This window comes from Martes martes (genome assembly GCF_963455335.1).
Source record: "Martes martes genome assembly, chromosome: 1".
NCBI classification, from domain to species: Eukaryota; Metazoa; Chordata; class Mammalia; order Carnivora; family Mustelidae; genus Martes; species Martes martes.
In genome coordinates, this window is record NC_137888.1 from 103986799 (window position 1) to 104006777 (window position 19979).

At 41.0% G+C, this 19979-nt stretch overlaps 1 long non-coding RNA gene across 1 annotated transcript; it reads right to left on the reverse strand.

The window, feature by feature from the left end:
* Window positions 1-761: 761 nt before the first annotated feature.
* LOC308352383 lies at window positions 762-18295 on the reverse strand. The gene is made up of 3 exons (XR_013967659.1): window positions 18155-18295; window positions 5135-5259; window positions 762-1416 (listed from the first exon to the last, which is right to left on the reverse strand). It is a non-coding gene; the product is annotated as an uncharacterized lncRNA (long non-coding RNA).
* Between the last annotated feature and the right edge of the window lie 1684 nt (window positions 18296-19979).

Sequence of the window (19979 nt, forward strand, 5' to 3'; positions counted from 1 at the left end):
AGGCATCCCTGTCCCTATTTCACAGATGGGAAAATGAGGCCTCAGACTAAGTGGTTCAATCAAGATAAAACGTTCAGGAAGTGACAAACTGGGATTTAAGAAAATCATAGAATTTTAGAGCTAGATGAGATCTCAGTGACCTAATGCAAACCCTTCATTCTTCTGGTGAGTGACCTGAACTCGAGAGAAATTAAGTGATTTGATCAGTCAGTGGTCAAATGGCTTTTAAAACCCTAAGATTAGAACCAGCTTCCTGATTCCCAGTCCAGTGTGTGATAGATTAGTACTTCCAAATAGTCAGCTCTGATCACTAGATAGCTACAAGCAGGATACTAGGTGAGGAACAGGGTTCCATAACTCACTTGTGTTAGCCTCACATCAGACTGATGATTAAAGACACAAATCCACTGCTTGGCACACAGTTTTCAAGCTAGTTAAGAAAAGTTAGTAGAATAATACTGCCAATTAAATCTATGGTAAAGATGCTTTGCCAGAATTTTAAACCCCAAATCCCAGTGGTATAAGTAGGCCTACTCCTTTTCTATGGCCATGTCTAGGGTACTTAGGAGAATATGTTCTTTGTTAGCTAAGGAGTATAATACAAATATGTATTGCTAGCTAAGTCTGCAGTTCTCAGTCCTGGCCACACATTAGAATCACCTACTATACTGTTGAAAAATACCCATACTGAGTCACATCCCCAGAAGTTTAATTTCATTGTTCTGGGTGAATTCTGGACATCAATATTTTTAGTTTAGTTTAGCTTAGTTTAGTTTAAGAATTTATTTATTTACAAGAAAGAGAGAGAGTGAGCAGGGGGGCAGGGATTGAGAAGGAGCAGAGATAGAGGGACAAGTGGACTCCACACCAAGCATGGAGCCCAATTTAGGGCTCATTCCCCAACCCTGAGACCATGACCTGAGCCAAAATCAAGAGTTGACCACCCAACCAAATAAGTCAGCCAGGTGTCCCTGGGCATCGGTATTTTTAAAAGCTCCCCAGTGAGTCTGATGTGTTGTGGGTTACACAACTGACTCCAGGAATAACCCTCAAGTACACTGGACCACCCACAATCCTCAGGTGCTCTTCCTCTTCCTTAGCAGTTGAGAGTGAGGGGAGGTATGGAATCCTCCTTCATGTCTTCTCTCCCCGGGTATCCATCTCTATGTTCCATCTCTCTTGCCTTCTCCATCCATCTCTGATGGTTCCTCTCTAGCCTTCCAAAACAAAGCAAGAGAGTTTGGGGCCTCATTTTAAAACACAGCATGCTTGTTTTTCACATCCTGCAAATTCCTCCTATTTCTACTCCTCGGAACTGTAAGGTATGAAAACAAGGAAAGACTGAGAAACTGTCCAGACCAGAGGAGATTAACAAAACGTGACAAATAAGTGGAATACGGTATCCTGTATTAGATCCTGGAACAGAAAAAAAAAAGAAAAAGAAAAAGGCATTAGTAGGAAAAAACTGGCAAAATCCAAATAAAGCCTAGAGTTAATAGTCATGTATCAGTATTGGCATTTATTTTTGACAAATGTGCCATGATACTATAAGATCATAACATTAGGGAAGGCTGAGACCGGTTGAGGGATTTTAAGGGAATTCTATGTACTATCCTTGCAATTTCACTGTAAATCTAAAACTGTAATAAAATTAAAAGTTTATTAACATAAAAAGAATGATTTTTAGGTATCCTGAGAGTCTGAGATTTCTTATCTCATCTAATTTTGATTATGATACCGTTGACCTTCCCCTCTCAAAGCTTTATCTCTTATTAGCAGGGCAAATTGCCTGTACCTGACAATTTTGTCCTTAACTATGTTGTCTTTAAATATTTCCATAGATCTGGAAGGCAACCTTGAGTTCTCCCCAGACGTTAGAAGTTACCACTAACAACTATGTCAGCATTGTGTATTAATCATGTGGGAAAGATAGGGAATTGGGACATTAGAACACAACTAATCTCAACTCTAAAGAATATAGCTTGGTTGCCATGTTCTGAGACATGAAGCCACATGGTTCAGCCAGCATTACAAAGTGTTCCCACTGGGTTGGCAGCACCATTTTTATTGTCATGTTCTTACCACACTCACATGCAAATTTTATGATCTTACCGAATGCAATGTGTTCTCTACATAGTACATACATAGTCTCCAAACACATTAAAAACAGCTGCTGCCCAAATCCCTGTCTGTTTTCCCAGCCTATACGCCTAATTCCCAGGCTTGTCTTCCAAGACTGTTCCACTTAAGGAAAAAATGAATGAACTATTAGCAAGTGGTATTTTGCTACCACATCTCCAAGATGATCTCCATGAGCACTCACTGAAGCTGAAAGAAGGCTAACTTTTACATAGAGGAAAGGAGAGTTACATTCACTTCTACTTAATTCAAAGGGAAATCAGCCCATGGTGAGTGCAGTAGTTTTGTTGCTAAAAATATAAACCCACTTGGTTTGAGACCCACTAGAATTATATTGCCTTCATCCCCCAGGCAAAGAATGTTCTAGATCCAAAATACTCCTATTTCTACTCCTCGGAACTGTAAGGTATGAGAACAAGGAAAGAATGAGAAACTGTCCACTAGACGGTGCCTCTGGGAGGTGAAACAAAAATAGGAAGTTCAGAAGAAAAATTGCTGAAGTGGAGCTTTAAAAGGAGGATCTTTTAGGGGCACCTGGGTGGCTCAGTGGGTTAAAGCCTCTGCCTTCGGCTCAGGTCATGATCCCAGGGTCTTGGGATCGAGCCCCGAGTCGGGCTCTCTGCTCGGCAGGGAACCTGCTTCCCTTTCCCTCCCTGCCTGCCTCTCTGCCTACCTGTGATCTGTCTGTCAAATAAATAAATAAAATCTTAAAAAAAAAAAAAGAGGATCTTTTACCCACGTGGGTCTGTTCTTCTCTCCCCAGACCAGTTTAGGATATCTCAGCTTTGACCACATTTAGATAATGTTCTAAATCAGTCCCCTCCATCCAGACTGCTTCTGGTGTTCCATGTGGTCCTGGTAGGATTTCTGTTACACTATGTTCCATTTGAACCTAGAGGCTGGGGGTTCCGTATTTGGCCCACGCTCAAACTTGTCCTAACACTCAGCCTCCCACATCCTTGTGCTGCTTCTGTGCCTATCTATTTCTCCACTAGATTATAAACCCCTGTGGAGGAAAGAACCATGTCTTATTCATTTTTATGTCCCTTGCTATGCCTACCACAATGCCTGTCAAAGAGCAAGTGTTTAACAAATGTGGGTGAACTATGTTTTGTAGATCTTTAAGTGAGGAGGCTTCCTTTGGAGCTGGTTTATGGCAGTCAGAGTCCCTGTGGTCACACCACTGAGAGGTTCAGAGCCACTCAGTTAGAACTCAGCTGGAGGACCTACAGTTCTCTTGCCTACCCTGAACAGAGTCAGGGTTGATCCACTGGAGACTGAGGCAGAAACACCTCCAAATTATGTACCATGGTCACAAAGTTTTCCTAATCTTTAAGCCAGAGGGAAGTTGAGGTTGCAAATGTACTCCATGGTACAGAATCTATTTGCTAAAAGGTAATAGCACCGGTGTGTTTCATAAAGGAGACACATCATCCAAGGTCATGTCCTGGAGGCAAAGAAGAGACAAGCTCTTTGGGCATGATGATATATGGATGACTTGTGAGTCAGAAACAGAGGTGGCACAGCCCATCCCCAAATGTCTTACTGATAGCAAAGCACAACAAAACCAGAAGGAAGTTGGAGAAACAGCTTCTAACCCAAGTCCAGAGGGGTGGATATTAAAGAAAGCCTTCTCTATTCATTCTACCCATCCCTGGCCCCAGCATGTTTCCATTCTGTACTCTCAGGCTTTTCTAAAGATCCACACCCACGTGGGCTTTCCCACAGAGCCACGCATTCACTCAATTTGTTTTCTTCCATACTTCTTTTGCCTTAAAAACATTTTGTTTCCTCTCACCAGGGCTCTACCTTGGCCTAAGCATTTAGGTGGCTTGTCATTCATCAGCAATATGCATTTATATTCCTGGATTCTGAAGATGAAATTGTAGAGAGAGTAGAGGACCCTTTGTAACCACCTGGCCTCAGGAGAAGGTATTTATGAATGAATCATACAGTTCATACTGCCATGAATAACCTCTTGCTAGCAGATGTCCTTTATGTCACTGAGGTAAAATAGTATCAGATTCCTTCTTTACCTTAAATCCTGCAACTTTCCTATTTGCAAGAACTTCCCTTATAGTTCCTATGTGTATATCCATCTTGCTTACTCAATTGATAAGGTCCATTGAGGGAAGACCTGTGTCCCTAATGTTTACTTGATCTGTGCTGGGTCCCACAAAAGAGGCAGGAGAGAGAAGAAAAAATACCAAAGATATTCTGTACTTTTATTCCAAGTTCATAACTTTGTAGAGTTTTCATAAATCCTATATAAGATTCCTATAAAATCATCTTGGCCATTCTGTTACCCAAAATCCAGCAAAGTCTGAGTCATTTTACTCACTTTCATGGAGTAAGTTAAAATTATTCTGTGTGCAGGTATAGATGCGCATGTGTATTCTTCAGCCAAACTGGAAGATAACCTTGTCTTCTAATTTGGCCTATCCTTTCTGGCCTTGCATTAATCAGATTTTTGGTGAGATTATGCTGCACAGCAAACAGCCCCCCAAACCTAAAGGATTTCTAATAACTGATATTTATTTTGCATTAAGAGGTCTGCATGTCTGCCGAAGTTTGCATGATGTCAGCTAGGCTCATCTGGGCCTGACTAGAGTCAGGCCAGGCCACTTTCAAGTTAGCTTTAGTGTACACTCCTTCCAGGCCCAGGCTGAAGGAGGAGCAATCTGAGACATGCTCTTCCCAGATAGAGGCCTGGACTCACAAATAGCATGATGACATTTCCACCCATATTCCACTGACTCAAGAAATTCACAAGGCCAAGCCCAAAGTCACTGAGGGTTAGGGAGTATGCTCCATGCAAGCAGTTTGGGAAATGAAATGAGTATCTACTGTCAAGTGATCTAATCTACCACAAGCCTCTATATTTTTATTTTTACTATCCCATTTGGCTGAAATGCCTTTACCATCCACAAACCTATTTTAATCTGGCCCAACCTTCCAGTCCCAGTTCAAATGCCAACCCCTCCATCAAACTCACCTGGCGTTACTGGACAGATGTTTTCCAAACACCAAATTCTGTGTCCTCCAATAATGTTTATTATATAGAGCATCACATTGCAATCATTTGTCTGTGTGTGACACGGCCAATAAAACCTTGAGCACCTTAAAAAAAAGCCACTGTGAAAAATCATTTTTTCATTACCAACATCATCCATTGCCTGTGGCATGGTAAATGCTCAGTATATGTTGCATGAAGAAATGAAAACACATGCATCTGTGTGTACATGTGATCCCATGTGTGTGAGTATCTGCATAAAAAGGAAAATACAGGGCGCCTGGGTGGCTCAGTGGGTTAAGCCTCTGCCTTGGGCTCAGGTCATGATCTCAGGGTCCTGGGATCGAGTCCCACATCAGGCTCTCTGCTTGGCAGGGAGCCTGCTTCCTCCTCTCTCTCTGCCTGCCTCTCTGCCTACTTGTGATCTCTCTCTCTGTCAAATAAATAAATAAATTTAAAAAAAAAAAAAAAAGGAAAATACAACATGATGATTAAGGGCTTCACGCTCTGGCCTCAGACAGACTTCTTTCAAATCCTGTCTCTCTCTCCTGGGCTGTGTGCCCTATGGAAAGGACTTCACCTCTTCATGCCTCAGCTATAAAATGGAGGTAGCAATAATCCATACAAAGGGCTGAGTACCTGATAAGCACTCAGTAAGGACTGGATACACAACAGTAAAACATTATTTCTCTTATTACATACAATGTGATGAAAATATTTTTAAAATAAGTACATAATGACAGGGACTAAAAGGGAACATATGTTAGGGTAGTAGGATTTTAAGTAAAACATCCTTCTTTTTTAATTTCCTTCATGGATAATATGGTTTTGTTTATGCAATTAAAAAAAATTACACATTTATTTTCCTTGGTGCTTGGCCAACTCTGGGGTGGTGACACCCATATGGACCTACCGCTCCACAGAAATGACTTTTCGAGCAGATGCTACATGCCAGACTCATTAGACCTTTTTTCAATTCTCCCAACAACCCTACAGGGTAAGCAATATTATGCCCATTTTGTAGATGAGGAAGGTAAGTTCCCAAGAGGTTAAATTATTTATTCAGAGCTCTGTAGTTAATAAAGAGGAAATATATGGGTAACAGATATAAGGCCTAACTCTGAAGCTCAGACTTCCTTTTCCTCTCCACATCCCTGTGCAGTCACTATTTCACAGGTAATTTGTAGGGTGAAGAATAAACCTGAGTCACCCAGAGAGGTCTTGCTTTCTAATACCATCCTACCATAAAAGAAACCAGGGCTCCTTAGAGAAATGCTGAGGCTAGGACCAGAACAGAAAATAGGCAAGATGCGCTTGGAGCCCCTGGTAGCGTCAGAAAGTAATAAAGTACTCCAAAAAATTGCAAAAAGAAAATACATACACACACAATGATGTGGTATGTGTAAGGGGTACAAGTGCCAACTAAAAGAGCTTCCTATGGCCAAAGCTAGAACAATTTGAGCAGCAAAATAAAGCAACAATGGGTTATAACCCAAAGATTAAAATAAATATTCATGGGTCCATACTGATGTAAATAAACAACTGAATAAAGAAACAAATAAGGGACAATAGACAAATTTCCCATGCAGAAGACTATCAAATAATATGTACGGAAACTCCACCCTGAAGAAGGTGAAACGTAACTTCCCACTCCTTCAGTGCAGATTGTATATGGTAACTTTCTCCCAAAGAGTAGACTATGAAAAGGGGGGAAAAGAGTAACCTTACAGTGGAGAGACCTAAAACACACCACCGCAGCCAGGTGATCAAGGTCAACATCCATAGTAGTAAGTCATCTTGGTAGTAGGTACCCTTGATAGGATGTGATGACAATGATACCTTACCTCTGTAGGCCTCCTCCCCAAAACACATAACCCTATGTAATCATAAGAAAAACATCAGACAAGTTGCAATAAAGGGGCATCCTACAAAATGCTTGAGCATTTTTGCTCAAAACTGTGCAGGTCATCACAAACTAAGGAAGTCTGAAAAACCGTCATAGCCAAAGAACCCGGGTAGGTATGGCCAATAAATACAATATGGTATCCCAGACGAATCTTGAACAAAAAGAACATTAGGTAAAAAAAAAAAAAGAAAGAAATCAGAATAAGAAGTTGAACTTTAGTTAATAATAATATATTGGGGCGCCTGGGTGGCTCAGTCAGTCAGTTGAGTGTCCAACTTGGGATTTTGGCTCAGGTCATGATCTCAGGGTACTGGGTCAGCCCCTGCATTGGACTCCCCATTCAGTGGGGAGTCTGCTTGTCTCTCTCTCCTTCGCCCTCTGCCCCTCCCCCCACCTCGAGCACTCTCTCTCTCTCTGAAATAAATACATAAATCTTTTTTTTTTTTAATAGTAATGGGGGCGCCTTGGTGGCCCAGTGGGTTAAGCCTCTGTCTTCGGCTCAGATCATGATCTCAAGGTTCCTGGGATCGAGGCCCGAGTGAGGCTCTCTGCTCAGCAGGGAGCCTGCTTCCCCTTCCCTCTCTCTGCCTACTTGTGCTCTCTCTCTGTGTCAAATAAATAAATAAAATCTTTAAAAAAAATAGTAATGTTATCAATATTGGTTTGTTAGTTGTGGCAAATGTGCCATACTAAGGTAAAATGTTACTAACAGGGAAAACTGGGTGTGAAGTATATGGGAACTTTCTGTACTTCTTCACAACTTTTCTATGACTCTAAAATTAAAAGCTTATTTTAAAAAAATACAAGGCCTGGGTATGAAGATACATTTCAACTCTGGGGTTGCCCCTGGAAAAACCTGGAATGCTGGCTAAAAAAGGGTTTTCTTGTTTTCTTGATGGTACTTAAAAAGTACCACCTGACAAAATGCTTACACACCATCACACTGAAAAGGGACTCACCGAACCAAGTTGACAGTGCTCTGGTGACCCACAATGAGAGACCAGTTTGCCAAGTCATAAAGCAATTCATTCCATGAATATCTGATGACATCCATCAAAGCTCCCACTACTATATTTTTTCATCCTCATAGTACACGTTGTGAATAATTATTTGAGCAATTATCTGTTCAGGGTCTATCTTCCCCAGTACCTGAGGGGTTCCAAAAAGGAGAGGACTTCTTTCACCATATATTCCCAGAACGTAGCAGAGTGGCACCTACTAGGTGCTCAGTGATTATTTGCCAAATGCATCAATGTCAGTGCAGTTCAGAGGAACTATCATCAACACTGCTAACTGTGGTTGATGGTGAATGCAAGCCTTGGCTTTCTGAAGACTGGGAGGCCACTGGGGCAAATGTAGCTTCTCTTTTCATGTTCCCAGTCTCTTGGGTCACTCTTCAAGTCCTCGAATACCATTATTTCTAAGCCTTTCAAACAAGATCAGAGTGAGGAATTTTACCTGTTGTAATCAAATCTAGTCCTAGAAAACACTAAAGTTTCCTAAAATCCAAAGAAATGATAAGATCCACATATTTTCTTTTGTATGGCCCATCTATTAGCCTAAGACTTGAGCCTCTCCCAGGCATCACAAAGAAAACTTAGACTCCTTAAAGCCACAGGAAATATGTAGCCTGTAGGGAAAAACCATAAGCATTAAACTGATTTCATTAGGAGCACTTGGTATTAAGTCTCTTTGGTACATCAATCTTTATTATTGTTATTTTATTCTATCAGTGCATTCCAGGTCACAGCAAGTTAGTAATTTTGCCGTATCTTTCACTGCCTGGCTTTATGTAAGTGCTGCTAAGAATAAAATTAAGCAGTGGGAGAAAAACATCAGTTTGGTGTCTAAATTTAGAAAACTTGATGAATAAATTCTATTAAATTCATTGCAGGGAAGAGAGATGAGCAAATCATCCCTTATTGGAAGGATAAAATAAATAGAAAATAAAAGGTGACTGTCTTTATAATTTAGGACAACAGATTTAAATGTAAAGCCCCACTCCCAACCTCCTTTATTTACAAATGAGCATATTGGTTGATTGTGTATTTTCATTCATATAACCCTTAACTTGAAGTTTTAAATAAAAGACATAATCCAAGGCAAGAAACAATGTAGAAAATGGTTGTAGGAGTTCTGGACTCAGTATTTATTGAGGAGGGTAGGACCTTTATGAGATCCTACTGATGTGATATAAATCATCTTCTGAAGATCATGGAAAGCAGGTGCCCCAACACTCTGCACTACAGACATCTGGCAGGCTTTCATCCTCACACTCCACCCTCCCGCTCAACATCTGGCAGCCCCTTCATCCCTGCACCCCACCCCCGTCCCCAACTGCCTCCCAACATCTGCCACACACTTCTCTTAGCCTCAGAAGCAAATCCAGTCGAAAGCTCAAAAGCACAATGTTTCGAGGGTGGTGACCTGGAGTCACATGCTGGGTGGAGGTGGAGCAGGGCTTGTTTTTATTTTTTTTCCTGAACTTTAAATGAATACACAATTCACTTGGAAGTATGCTTTCATGTCTAACTGGTTCTCACTGAGAAGCTCATTTAATATGGAAATCCGTAGTTAACATTAACTTCTTCAGAAGTTTTGTATCACCCTGGGAATTAGAAGATACAATAAAAAATATATGGGGGAGAAAAACAATGTTATGCTGATGACATACATCTTCTAAGCAAAGAGAATTAATTCTGGCAGGGGAAAAAATGAACAAAATACCTATCTCTTGTTTGTGAAATATGAATCAAAGTAAATGTCTTAAATCTAATCTAAAAATGTTTTGAAACCTACTTAAGAAAATGACTGCTATTTGAATTCCACAATACCTTGGAAATTCCCTCTTAGTGCCTTCAACGCCTTATGGCATTTAACTGGTTTCCAGAGACAGCTTATAAGTGGTCTCCTCTGGTTCTGAACTAAGTCCATGGTTAGGACTCCATGAAACACCTCTTATCACCTGGACTAAGTCACCTGACTTAGGTTCCCTACTATCACGCTTATATTCTGGGCTATACCACTCTGGCAGTTGTTTAACTATTTCATGGAATTTTTCTTAGAGCTACACCTGAATGAGCTCACACCCAAACAACTTCCTCCCTCCCGCCCACCCCACCATCCTGACACACACAATTCTCCATCTCCCCCCATCTTTAGACCTATCCCTACTCCTTTCCTCCGAATGAAGAGACGCTTGCTCTTTCTTTTTCAAAAGGAATATGGGCAAAACAATGTAACCCTGAGTTTTCTGGGCCCAGGTGAGTTCCTGATGTGGTCTTGGCTACTGATGTTCCAAACTCGAAGCCGCTCTGAGCCTTGGATGGCTGCCAACCTGTTGAATCTATCACAGACTTTGCAGTCCAGAGCCCTATCAAGGCATGTTATCACTTTATTGCACACTTAAATTAGCAATTACTTCTGGGACATTATTTAGATTCTGTTGCAGTGTGCAGTTTCTTATTTAAAAGTTTAAATATGTTCAGCGACTGTCCATCATTGAAATTCCTTGCACATATGTTTATCTGTTTTGTTCTCTGTTAATGTTTTATTTTAGTCCCTAAGAATGCTATAGAACAGGGAGTTATAGCAACATTATTTGCTCTTTTGATGGTCACATGGAGTGGGAAAATCTTTGTGCTTATTAAAATCACAGGGACAGTACACTAAGTGAGGCTGGAAGTAGACTAGGGTCAATAAATGTTCTTGTAGGGGCACTTGGGTGGCTCAGTGGTTAAGTGTCAGATTCTTGATTTTGGCTTATGCCATGATCTCAGAGTCATGAGATTGATCTCAGGGTCATGAAATCAAGTCCCATTTCCAGCACCACGCTCAGCGAGGAGTCTGCTTGAGATTCTTTGCACCTCACTCCACTCAAGCACTCACTCTCTCTCTCAAACTAAAATCTTTATAAATAAATAAATTCATGCTAAAGTTCTCATTAGCAAGTTGATGATGACACGAGTAATGTCTATAGAGGGTTTACAATGAACTGACCTAACACACAGCATGTTGAAAAGAGCATCTGAGTGAGAGGAAGACAACTTGCCTTGTAGTCCAAGGACTCTATTATCTAGGTTTATGATGCTAGGCATGCCTCCTCACCTCTCTGTGTCTTGGTTGTTCCCATATAGAATAAGTATGTTTGTCTACATGCATTTTTCTTAACTTTATATTATGAAAAATATTCATTCACAAAAGTAGAGAAAACAGTATAATTAACCCAGCTTCAGAAATTATCGATATATCTTGCTTCATCTATACTGCTTTAATTTCCCCCCATCCTTTCCTGCTGATATTTTTTTAAAGCAAAGCCTAGACACCATAACATTTCACCTGGAAACACTTGACTATTTCCAAGAGATAAAGACTTTTGCCTTAATTATATTATCATCATTACATCAAAACAAGCAAATCAACAAAACCAAAAACAAAAGAACAAAAACACTTAGCAATAATTCCTTTAATCCTAAACCTCTTACAAGCTAGACTTTAGTCAGTTATAGCCACTCTTTTTTTTTTTTTTTTTTTACTCCATTCTGTAAATGAGGAAGAGTTTTAGCATTTTCACCTGATAGCTTCACTGATCTCCAATTCTGGGCTTCAGACCAAAGAGGAACTTGAAAAACTTTGAGAGGATTGAGTAAAGAGCCAATCAAAAGGTTCAGATGTTCAAAAGAAGGCAGATTCCTCATAAAACATTAAAGAACTAGAATCATTCTGACTAAAAAGAGATACACCAATAGAGTAAATTGGAAGCAAGAATCATTCATCCATTCATTCATGCATTTTTTTCATTCATTCATTCAACAAACACTAATTGCATACTTGCCTTGTGCCAAGGACAGTGGTAAATGGTGGGAATATAAATGTGAATATGACACAATGCAACACCCAAAGATATATGGCAATAAACTAGTCTCCATCTTCCACTAGGGAAAATTTAATAACAATGGGATTAAATATGCAATGGGAAGACTAGCAAAATATTGAAGTGAGTTTTCAAGGGATCCTGAAAAATCTCCTTTTAAAGACAGGGTCATTTCATTTGTATTTAAGATGGTTTAAATGTGTATAGAGGATAGAAAATATTTTAAATTATCTTTCAAATTCAAGACTTTATAAATCCTAACTTGATAGTTTGGCAAGAAAAGGTGTAATACACAGGGCAAATATTACGGTGGTTACTAATGTTTTCGTCTGTTTGATATTGAGAGTTTTCCAATACATAAGGGCAAAATCACCTTGATAATGGGGGTTTGCTTCTCTCTGAAATTGAAAATGAAAAATATAACATAAAATATAACCTAAGCTCACCTCTCCCAACATAAGTCCTAGGTGTGTGAAACACAATTGGAAGATATGAAGGTTGATCAAAACTCATTTCAATCTCCCTTCCTCCCAGTGTTCCAGCTACTGGGATATCAGACTCTGTTATCTGGTAACTACAAGATCTCTATGTTGCTGGGTCACCACAGGATTTTGATATCAGCAGCTTGAAAGCCCAGTGACTGAGAAAGACCACGTGCGGTAACTCACACACCTCCAAAAGGAAGGCCATGGGCCAAATGGTGATATGAAAAATGTTTGCCTTGATTGACCTCTTCAGATCCTTTGGCCTTCACACTGACTGGCTGTCGAGACGTTCTCTTAGATGACGCTCTGGCACCTGACTCTTCATTCTTCTCCTTGCCCCCTACTCACCCCGGCCGAAGAAATGTCCCTACCTATGTATGCCCTATTTACCCAGAGTCATCCTGCATCATAAAGCTAACTTTTTAAAAGATAACATGGATATAAAAATAACTAAATCTGTGTGCTCTCCCAGAATGTGTATTTTCTTTGTGATGTGGACCTCCTAAATGCAGCAGTTGGTCATTAGTGGAGAACAGGTGTGTGAACAGTGCTGCATTTACTAGGAGCCTTCAGTTACATTGTCCAGTTTAACCTAATTGCCACGGCAGCCCCCTAAGATTTATGTCACTTACAGATAAAGAAACTGAGGTCCAAACCGACTAAATAACTTTTCCATGATCTCTCGACACCAAGAGGCAGAGTTCCTTCTGATTCCAAATCTCATCTCAGCATCTGGAAACCCAAGTCCTTCTCAGGCCCCTGGTGGAGCACAAGGTCCATTCCCCTCTTAACTTGGAAGGGAGCCTCACTCACCCTCAAGTCTTGATGCTTTGCTGCCCAGTCCTCTGGCTCTCTGACTCCAGACGCTCCACGGTGGTGTGTTCTTGTTGTCGCCAACCCATCACTGCTGTTTATTTTGTTTTGCTTCCACAAGATTGGCATCTTTAAAGAAGGGCCTGAATCCCAAGAGGCCATCCGTGGTGGATATTTTGGACACCGTTGGTCCCCAAGTAGCAGAGAGGCCTCCAAATGGCAGCACAAAGCAAACCTCACACCCACCCAAAATCCAGCCAGCTCTTCACACTCTGGTTGTCACATGAGAGGGCAAAGTCAGCCACAGAAGAGGGGATGTGTTGGTCTCCGGTGCATGAATGGGCAACTTGGTGTGGTTGCTTTGGTCATAAATAGTGGTGTGTATGCTGGGTGGAGAGGGGGTACTACTGGATTAACCAGCGAGCAAAAGGAACGGTAGTCAAAACGCTTTATAAATCAGACAGCACTAACAGCATCTAGGCTCAGCAAGCTGTCTTTGGCTCTCACTGCACATAGGGCTTATGTTTGGGAGAACATTGCCAGACTCGTATACATCCAAATCTGTGTGCTAAGGCACCATCTTCTGATGGGGGTCCTCTGGACTGGAGTCTAGATATTTGTGGCCTAATCCCACCTCTCACTAGCTCTGTGATCCCGGGTAAGTGACTTAACTTCTCTGGGCATCTAACCCTTCAGCTTTAAAATGAGGGCACTGAGAACAGGTGTAGGGTGAATAAAAACTGCTATTTTAACACTCGTCGAGCAACACTATGTTCTCTTCTGGAAGGACATAACTTTGCACAAAGAGGCAGAATGGTATACGCACTGGAATTAATCAATCTGGGTTTGATTCCTGGTTCTGCCACTTACTAGCTGTGTGTCTTTGAGCAACTTACTTAACTTTTCTAAGACTGGGGTTCTTTTAATCTACAGATGGAAATCATAATTATTGGGAAGTCAGATAAACGAATGTGAACTGATGAACAGGGTGTCTGGCATACCATAAGGGTTCAATAAGTGTTAGTGTTAGTTCACATCCCATTTCAATGTGTTTCTCCCCCTTTACTGTCAACAGTCCACAGACTTATGCACATCAAGAATGGAAATGACTCATTCTGCCTCTTAAGCTTTCCAGTTTCCATGTAAACCTGGAAAGATTGTTCTCCAGTTCATAAATTCAAAAAAGTCTGATTAAAAACTCTCTTTGCCTGATTGTGGAAGCTCATTTGCTGTGATACTACATTCAAGCAGCTATGAGCTGGTTGACTGAGCACCCACTATGTGTCAAACACATCGGAAAGAAGGTAACTGTTTGAAAAAGAGCACTGAAGCAAAACCTGCATAAAGAAATATGCTCCTAATTGCTTTATTTTTGACCCTTTATTTTCTATTATCAGCTCTTAGACACAGCCATTGAAATGAGTCCAGCAAGATAGTGTGCATGCTTTACGTCATTCATTTCCCCAGAACATCTTTATGACCACGTACTCTTTACAGGATGCCATGCAGATGACCGAGGCAGATGCAGATTGTCTGATCCCCAATGACCGGAATCTTGTCATTTGATAGGAAAGATGCACACACCGGTACCTACCAACTAAAGTAGGAGGAGTTAAATGCCATGAAAGAGCTATAATGTTCCAAAAAATGAAAGATTCCTTCTGCCTGGAAGCAGAGGGAGTCAGGTAGAACTTCTTAAAGAGGGTGATCTTTAAAGTGGTCCTTTAGTGGTGAGCAGGTTCCCCGTGCTAAGAGATGGCTGGTAAAGAGGAGAGTCCCTGAGAGCCTCCCAGGAAGAATGACAGGGCTCCACGAAGACTGGGAAAGCCAAATCCACCGTCCCGTCCGGTGGGTGTGTGAGAGCCAGGAGAGCATGAGCACAAAGACTGGAAGAGGCACTACAGGGCAGGGGAGGCTTCTGTCTCCACTCAGTTTCAGCATTATTTAGTAAACAATGACAAACCACTGAAGATTTGAAAATTGAGGGCACTTTAGGAAGATCCACCTGGCAACAACAACAAAAAGCTTTCTTGCTTTCTTCTAAAACCTAAAATGGATCGTCGAGGGGCCTGTAGCACTCAGATGTGACGTGGAGTGGTAAATCTTGCCCCTAGAAGCAACTCTGTTGTTCTGTCACCGACGATTGATCCAAAAAATACCTCAGGAGAGTTTGGCAAAGATCTGCAGGCGTTCCCGATGAAAGCAACATCCTCTACGTACCATGGTCTATTCCTCATTTTCCCCTGAGAAAAGCACTACAACCCATGTCCCTCGAAACAACTTGTTTATTCTCAGTGTTTCTACAAAGTGCTATAGCTATCCCTAATAGCGTATTAACTGTTCAAATGAAAGCTTGCCGCCTTTATGTCAAGGTAGCGTTGAAGGAGCAAGGCACATGTCATAAAACTAAATAAACTCACAAAGTCTATCCACCACCCCACCACCCAAAGTTCTAGCTTCACATTCAACTTGCGTTATAAATGAAATGAGTTTGGTGGCCTCCACCTACCTCCTGGGAGCATTTGTTTGACTTACAAGATCAGGACACGATTTGACACATTCAGTATAATTAGTATTCACGACTTAGGAGAATGTCCCAAAGTTAAAATTCAAATGTGCTGAAGCCAGCCCTGGATTTCTCTGGGTCCTCTTCTCTCTCTCTCATGACCCTCTTTTCCTTTTTCTGCTCTCTCATGTCTTCCTCAGAGGACCATGCAAGCTGGAGATGTGAGTGAGCGAATGCCAGATGTCATGGGTGCTCTACACCGAACCAAGGAACAAAATGCATGTTTCAGCCACGATCGTTCTCTGTAGCTAGCAGAGGCTGCTGTTACCTGCTCTGCTCCCCAAACCTCTTCATGCAACTGCAGATTACACAGAGTTGGTTCCACGTAGAGAATTTTCTGGAAGAGACCCCATTTCAAAGAAGGGTGCTGAACATTTAACAGTGCTTTGCTAACGCTCATTAAAGTTATTACTGTTAATTTAAATAAAGAGGGGCGTAAATACACGGAAGATTTTGTGGTAACTACTGCTCACATCATCTGAAAACGTCCTCTCTTCCCAAGCCCTAAAGGGTGACTGTTCATTTTAAATCTGCTTAATTCCTGTTTTAGAGGGCCTTGTGACAGTCTTCCAAAAGTTGGCTGCCAAAACTGTGACTAAATTTAGTTGTTTATTACACACCAACTCAAGGTGGTGCGTGCTGGTAGACACGCAGAAAAGCAAAGAAAATTGGAGCTCATTAGCAAGAGAGGCCAGGAAAGCGTTAGGAAAATTCTGAACTGGGAAATATTTGTTAGAGAATTTTGGTTGTGTTATCTCCCAGGACAAAAATAATAGTAATGATAAAATAATTTAGGCCATCAACAAGCATAACGAGCAGCATAAACAAGTTAATTTTAAAGTTATAATGGACAATGAGGAGGTGGTAAGTCGAAAAGACAGTCCCCAAACTCCAAGGCAAATGGATGAAATCTTTGATTTCTTGATCCTTTGGTTCAATACAGTTGACACACTTCCCTGGCTCACAGCCTGGAAATGCAAAGGAAGAAAATCATTTTGAATTTTTTTTCCTATTTGACAGTTACTGAGCCATTTTGGAATCATCATAAATTTCAGTGGGGGTAAGGGTAACCAAATAAGGGAGAGCTTCTCTAATTTTGTGGCAATGAAACAATGCAGAAATGGAACCACAACTGATCTGGACGGCAAGGGGGGACTTCTGCCAACTCTACACCCAAATGAACACACTACATTTGGGTTCTTCTCAGCACTAACCAATTTTCATTCGATTTGAAGGCCTAACTTAAGCTTAGCCTAGAAACTGCTTCAGCTGCTTATTAGTGGTCTGTGTCCTCATTAACTATCCTGGAAGAGTGGGGAACATAGACATTTAAGAGCATCTATGCAACTCTATATTCAAAGACACAAGATTTTATTTTATCCTTTGCTTTTGTGAAGGCTTGGAAAGGGAAGCAATCCATGTTTTCCTTCATTTCTTGAAATAGATGTGAAATTAATTGCATGTGGCCCTTAACATCAGTTTAAAAAATAGTTTGAAACTAGCCCATAAAGTCAAATAACCATAGGTGGTGACAAGTGGCCCCTAATTGTGCTTCAGAGGTTGGTCACTGGCAGTTTATTTGTATTTTCTTTCCCAGTTCAGTCCCCCACCCCACCCCCTTCACCATTACCCCAAATAAAGCATGCTACTTTTGAATTGAGATTTGTGGAAAGGCCTAAATGGAGTAGCATAGATGAGTAAACAGTGTCACCTAGTGGACACAAAAAGAAAAAAATTTGGTGAATTAGCACAAATGGAAATTTGGGCCAGCAGTCAGCTTTGGGCCCCTTTTCTCCTCTCATTCTGGCCCTCCGTTCGTTACCACCCAAGTACAAACAAGAAAGTTCCCTCAAGGAGACATCAAAAACAACCTCAACCAAATCAAGACCCCCATGGTTTTCCCTCTTTAGCTCTCCAGTTCAATCATGAAGTTTCTGCCCGGATAAAAATAACAGCTGGCATTTATTGAGTGTTTTCCATGAGCGAGGATTTTGCAGAATCCTTTGCTTGAGTCATCTCACGTAGTCATGCACCTAGTGCAATTATTTGCTAAGGAGTTTGGGTAACTTGTCCAAGGACAGAGCCTGACTGTGAGGGCCCACATAATCTTGCACTACCCCCTCCCCCCAACACACACACACACAACCCAAGGACAAAGAGATTTTAAAAAGTGATAAATATCTGTAATAACACAATAATTAGATGTATAGTAAGCATTTCCTGTGCCCCATACTATCTAGGCATTATTTCAACAAAATTATTCACATTATCTCACAAAAATGAACTAACACAGATCCTGCCCTCTAAGAACTTAGAGTCGAAGAGATAAATTTGTAAAGTTAACATCATTTCGACCTACCTTCACAGATTTGTAAAATAAGTATGGCCCTGACTTTAGAAAGGAGGTTTTATGATTCATCCAAGGTCACACAGATAAGCAGTGGCAGCTCTTCAGATGTAAAAGCAAGTTCATCACTCCACCTCACGCTGACTCTTTCCCAAATGCAGCTGCTGGAGATTCCTGGTTTTATGACGGGGGTGGAGGACAGAGCCAGCACAGAGCTGACTCAGGGACTAGTCATCACAGGAATCAAGGGTGGAATGTCCTTTCCCGCTACCACTTCCAAACCACTCTTGCCCTGGGAGGAGCGACCATATATCAAACCTCTCAATAGATTAGGTGCAAACAAACTATAAGAGAACTCACATAATCTAACAAAAAGTGTATACATGAAAAACGTACAGCTAGCGTCATACTTAATGGTTAGACAGAGGACACTTTCCCCCTAAGATCAGTAACACTGCAAAGATATCCTCTCTCATGGCTCCTATGTGAAGTCCCAGCTAACACAAAAAGGCCAGAAAAATAAGTAAAAGACATACTGATTAGAAAGAAAAAAATAAACTGCCTTTATTCGCAGATGACATGATTGTTAATGTAGAGAACTCTGAAGAATCTACCAAAAACTCCTAGAACTGATAAGTGATGATAGCAAGGTTGTAGGAAATAAAATCCGTATACAACAGCCCTTGCTTTCCCACACACCGGCAATGAACAACTTGCACATGAAATCATGAAACAATATCACTTGTAATACTACCAAAAAGAGGAAGAACAACCGCAACAATTGAGGCGTAAGTCTAACAAAATCCATGCAGGATCTGCATGTGAAAAATTACCTCTTATGGGGAGAGAAAACATTCCTTGTATATAAAAATCAAGGTAGAAATCAGGAATAAAGTATATTTTCTTTTTGTTAGAACTGAGGAATTCTGCCAGAAGTGAGACTCTAGATTTCAAAATCCCAGGTTTAGTAGAGTCCATGAGAGGATGTCTGGTTCCCTCTCCCTTCTGCGCTCTTCTTGCAGAATAAAGAAACCGTAATCATGTGTGACAACCTCAAAAGGGCCCCAACTCACTTAGGAAAGAAAGCTAAGCAAAGCCACTAAGACCGGAAAAAGTAAGGTTTTTCATAAAAAGCTGTAATACTGCCAGAGAGCAAAAAGAAGCATTTCTTCAGGCTCCAAGGACATGATGTTCTGCCTTTCTTCCAGCAGTTACAATGCCAGGTCTAAAATCCTTTAAGGACCTTTTCAAATTAAAGAGCTCATTTTAGCTGATTGAATGAAGTAACGAGATGCAGCTAAAGCTTCCCACTTCTATATGATAAGTGCCACCAAGAGAATTCACCTGCATACATCATGTATCATAAGAACATGGTGGATCTTGACTTGTATGATGCTTAATCTGTATTATACTATGCCAGGCACGTCCCTAAATGTCTTATACACATTAGCTCATTTAATCCCCACAACAACCCTATGAGGGAAGGGCTATTATTTTCCCCATCGTAGGTAGGTGAATATAAACTAATATTTGTTTTCACATTGCAAAAACAATGTTCTTTCAAAGTTTCCACTTTGGGCTTCTATAGATAGCCAATAACCTATGACATGTGTCAGCTATAATATCTTATAATAATATGATTCCTTCACAACATTCCAAGAAGATGGTTTGTTTGTTGTGAAAAGCAAGGTATACTGGTACTGTGGGGCCCAGTGTGGTGGTAGAGAGGCAGGAAGGATGACTCAGACAAGGGGCATCTCTGTAAACCTGGTGGTGTTCTGGTCAGTGTTTAACAACCAGCTCTCCATTTAAATAAAAGGGGCAGTGAAGGAGAAAA